We start from the raw sequence: 5,255 nt of genomic DNA, 5'->3' as shown, positions 1-5,255 counted from the left end.
CTTCTCTTCTCCCAATGTGATTGGGGTTGAGATGGGCAGGTAAGAAGTAAGGTAGTAGACCATTTGTGCACCACATGGGTCAGAGCAGCCTCTCCTCCCCCACAGCAGGTTGGGTTGGGATCTCCACCAATGAGCTTTAGCTGAGCAGCCTAGGCCTCCCTGTTGCTCCTGCATGAGCCCACATGGGATAGTAGCGCTTACCTTCTATACTAGGTTTTCCTCTGCTCCTTCTATCTCTGGGACTGCAGGAACAGGATGGTGACCCTTGATGGTTGAAACAACTCCTCCTCCACTACCACAGGCTAGGTGTGATACCTGCCAATGAGCTCAGGCTGAGTTGCCTGGCATCCCAGTTGCTCCTTCTCCTAGGCCTCCCTGTTGCTCCTTCTAGCTCTCTAAATTTTGAAAATATGTTTACATCTTACTGAATACTTTTATGGAAATAAAATTATTCACAATTAAAGTGTTAAATTTCTACATAGTTGCCAATGTAAAGAATTACTGTTGGCCCAGCAATTGGCATGGTAGTTGAGGCACTGGACTCTCACATGGCCAACTGTGGTTCAAATCCCAGACCTGGTAGCTTGCTTTCTCACTTTCTCTCTCTCTCTCTCTCCCTCCTTCTCTCTGGTGAGTGCACATGCCATGTGCCCTATAGAAAATTTATAAATAATAATAATAAATAAAATTAAATGAATAATTCTTTAAAGGAATCAATGTTGGGGCCAGCAGGTGGCATGATCATTAAGAGTGCTTGACTCACACATGGCTGACCACAGTTAGAATCCATCACCCTCTCTCGCTCTGTCCCTTTCTGGTCAAATTAAAATAAATAAATAAAGTTGAATAAAATAATCTTTAAAAAACTTTATGCAAAAAAGAATTAATGTCATGTTTCCCATGTTTCTTCTAGACTTATGTATATATTTTTTAAATACAAATTACTTAAATATAAGTTCACAATCCAGGACCTTCCTGAACATCCCAGGCATGCATATATGTGCCCATGATTCAGGCCAACTGAGCCAAGAATGGAGCTAAGTAACAATTTAAAAACATATTTAACATTCAAGACAGAATGCCAATATCTTCCCTTTGTGAGGAGCCCCTAGAATCTGAGAACAGGTTGCATGTCCAAGGGCAGAGAAGTCATTCAGCCTCAGGAATTAGTCCTTTGGTCATCCTGAGGTCTTCAGTGAAGAGAAGAAGACAAAGAGGAAGTTCTTGTTAACTCTTACTATGTTCTGTGGCTTGGGGATGAAGACCTCCCCAGACCACAGAGAGGAGGTGATCAAAGTTGACAAGAAGCTCAGAAAATACAAGAAGGAGGAAGAAAAAAAGGCTAAGGACCCTGCTGCCTTCTCAGTCTAGGGTCCTTGGTTCTGTAAGGCTTGGGGATGTTCTGTACAGTTGCTCCATGGGGAAGGAGGTTGAGGAGCAGACAGCCTTGGGGCAAAAACAGAAGTAGGGGAGCCCCACGAAATACAACAGGAAGATATGAGCCACACAAAGCTCTCTAGGTCAGTGGAGAGCAACTCTAGCAAAGTAAGCAAAAAGAAGCTGGTCAAAGTTGAGACTCCAGAGTACGTTCCCATAGGAATGACCTGAAGACCTTGACCAAGAAGAAAATGAAGTAAGAAAATGGTGGAACAGCAAGGGATTGAAGAGTCAGTTCTGAAAAGAAAGAAAAAGAAAAGGAAAGATTTAGGGTAGCAAGAGACTCTTGGGAAGAGGAACTAAACACAACCGTAGAGGTGGTGTTGAAAAAGAAAGGCAACATGGATGAGGCACACAGAGCTCAGGTGAGGCTAAAGGACTTACAAGAAGAGGTCTATTAGGGTCGGCAGGTGGCATAGTGGTTAAGGGCGCTGGACTCCCACATGGTCAACCGCAGTTCAAGTCCCAGACCTGGCAGCTTGCTTTCTCACCTTCTCTCTCTCTCTCTCTGTCTCTCTCTGGTCAAATTAAAACATAAATAAATAAATAAAGTTAAATTAAATAATTATTAAAAAAAAAAGAGGTCTATTAAGAGTTGGGTGAAACAGAATCTTCTGAAACTAAAAAGTTGATGGGGACCAGCAGTTAGCTTAATGACTATGTCATTGAACTCCCATGTAGTCGACCGCAGTTCGAGTCCCGGACCCGGCGGCTTAAACTCACGCCAGGCGCGTGTGTGTGTACGTGCCCAAGATCCCAAGAGGAGAATGGAGGAGAAGGGATTGCAGCGTGGCCATCCCCCCTGGGGGGGGATTTCTCACTTTCTATCTCTCTGTCTCTGTCTGTCTGACGAGTGCATGCGCCCTATAGCAAAAAACCTCTCAAAAAAAAGGAAAGAAAATAAAAGAAAAAGAAAGTGGATGAGAAGCCAGTTTGGTCAGTGGGATACTGCTAGTTTTAAAAGCAAAGAACAGAAACTGAAATTTCTCAAACTTATGGGTGGCTTTAAAAAACTCCCCTTCATCCAGCCACCCCTCCCCCCTAGCATGAGTGGACAGTCCAATGTGGCCCTCAACTGCAGGCCACCAATAGCCTACAGCAGAACCTGTAACAGTATTACAACAGCGCCGTGAGCTGGAAGCGCAACCACAGAGCTGGCCTTGACTTTTCCACTGCCCTTGATAAAATATTTTACATTGACAGGAACTCTTCTAGATAGATCAAGTCTGAAGATTAATGCTTGTCCTCCTGAATTGCTTTTTTAAAAAAATTATTTTAGTTAACTTTATTTAATTATTTACTTATTTTAATTTGATCAGATAGGGACAGAGTGAGAGAGAGAAAGAGGAAAAATGAGGCCACCAGGTTCAGGACTCAAACCATGGTCAGCCATGTGGGAATCCAGCACCCTTAACCACCATGCCACCTGTTGGCCCCCTGAATTGCTTTTATTATTCAGTCTTGCAGATGAAAGACATGTTACAGTTGTCTTGAATGGAACACCTGCAAAGATTAAGGACCACTATCCTGATAGTCTTGCACAAACTGTGGTGGGACAGCTCACAGGGCCAAGAAAATGAGTGACTGAAAACTACTACAGTCTGTGGTAATCAGTCCATCCCTGTTTGCAAGATCTCAGTGTATATAGTAGTAACAGAAAGCATGTTGAGACTTAGCATGTGCCAAGTGCTTTCCTTGCATTCATGTATTTAATCTTGATAATGGATGCTGTTATTATCCTATCTTATAGATGAGGCAACTAAGGTTTAGGGATAAAATAATAAAATCGTCCAGGGTCACCCTCAAAAAAAGAAAAAAAGAGTATCTTTGTTACGTTAATGAAGTAACATACAGTAGGTATCCTATAACCTACTGTATGTTAGGATGGAGATTGGTTACCAGAAAAACCAAGTCCACTACTAGAGGGTTGGAATTTTCACTGAACCTCCCAGGAAATGATGGAGGTTGGAGATTGAGTAGAGACACATGGTCAATGATTTAGTCAACAGTGCCTGTGTAATAAGATCCGAATAAAAACTGTGAACAGTAGGACTCAGAGAGCTTTCATGGTTGGTAGCATATTGATGTGCTGGGTGAGCGATGCATCCTGACCATGAAAGTTTCACATCTAGAACTCTCTCAGGCCCGGCCCTATGCAACTCTTTGTTTTCTGTTTCTGGGTTGTATCCTTTACAATAAAATTGTTCATTGCAAGCACAGCACTTTCTTGAGTTCTGTGAGTTATTTTAGCAAACTATTGAACTTGAAAGGTCCTAAGAACCTACAAACATGTAGCTGGACCATCAGTAGTGTGAGTACCCCAGGTACTTGCTTGTAACCATTTTCTGAAGTGAGAGTAGTCTTTTAAAAGACTGAACCCTTAAACCTGTGGCATCTGATACTAACTCCAGGTTGTTAATGCCAGAACGGAAATGTAGTTCAGTGGTTAGGACCGAAACACAACAGACTGTCTAGCTAAACCCAGTCAATAAAGCCAAATCGTGGGATTATATGATTAACTCCACTTGTATCTTGTTCCCACCTTTAACAAATCAGCTGTCATGTTTACAAACATGTTGCACCTACAGCAACTATGTGAATTTAGAGAAGGGAGGCAGTTCTTAGAAAAAAACCTGGGCAGACGATGCCCGACTGCTCAGAGCTCCAGTGACTGGCCAAGCGTGTGTTGTATTTCATTCGTAAATCTAGTCAGATTACAGATGGCTCTGCAGATGCTATAAATTCATGTAATCATTTCTTGTGGCTGGAAAGTACATGTAATGCTGAATTTCCAAATGTTAAAACATTCAAAATGACAAAACATTTTTCAGCAGCTAAAAAATCTTATATTGAAATTGAGAGGTTATAAACAGTAACATGATCTTATAAACAACCAGCTGTGGACTCTATGTATCTAGAAAATTATTTTGTGTTTTTCTCAAGTATATATTTTCTTTGGCACATTACATAAGTACTCTCCTAAACACAGCCCTGAAAAGAAAAAAATGCAAAGTCTCTTCTGGCATTCATGTGCACAAGAGAGTAGTTTCCCATGTGGTATAGTGGTATGCTATAATATGGCTACAAAGAACTAAAGCCTTGTAGAGCTAAAGGAATAAAGACGAACGATCTATTTTCACTAGCAAGGTGTACACAAGAAAGAGAACTCTCAGCCTGCTCCGTTACTGCCTGCTAAAAGTTTCCCTCAAACCCTTTGAATATTCTGTAGCTCCAGCACTCTAGGACAGTACTTCATATATTGTGGTTGTCTAGAAATTATTCTGTTTCCCCCAGAAGACTATATATAAGAATTAAAAACACACACTGTCTTCAATTCTGTTTAGTTTTCAAAACCATCACAGTGCCCAGAATGCAGCAGGAGAAAATAAATATTTGTTATGTCTGCCTTGTTTGATGACCTTTTCCAAGTGGCCTAAACTAAATGTTGAATTGTGCATCGGTAAAATGAAGTAATTATAATTTCCATTTCACGAGGTGGTTAAGAGGATTAAATGCCCATAGATGCTGCTATTATTGCAGTTGATAAGGAAGGCCCAGTCAGCAATTGTTATTCACTGATTAGAAGCCATCAGACCCAAAGCAAGTTATTTATAGGTAGAGAAATCACAAGAGAGTATTTCACGAGAGGTGCAGGTCACCGTTCTCAAAATAAGTAGCAAGTGAATTCTCTCTATTCACACAGCCAACTCCTTTCTTGTCTCCACAGTTTTATGGAAGTCATTTTTTGATCCATATCAACTCATTTATACATTCATATTTACTATTTCTACTCATTTTATTAAACAAGTCATCGGTAT

The 5,255-nt window shown here is 41.0% G+C and overlaps 1 pseudogene; it reads left to right on the top strand.

Moving 5' to 3' along the window:
- The first annotated feature begins 1,239 nt into the window (after window positions 1–1,239).
- Window positions 1,240–2,674, top strand: LOC102500539 (lysine-rich nucleolar protein 1 pseudogene; annotated as a pseudogene).
- Window positions 2,675–5,255: the final 2,581 nt, after the last annotated feature.

This window comes from Tupaia chinensis, unplaced genomic scaffold (genome assembly GCF_000334495.1).
Source record: "Tupaia chinensis unplaced genomic scaffold, TupChi_1.0 Scaffold000179_1, whole genome shotgun sequence".
Classification (NCBI taxonomy): Eukaryota; Metazoa; Chordata; class Mammalia; order Scandentia; family Tupaiidae; genus Tupaia; species Tupaia belangeri.
Note: the sequence above shows the minus strand (reverse complement) of the source record. Positions and strands in the feature narration are given on the sequence as shown.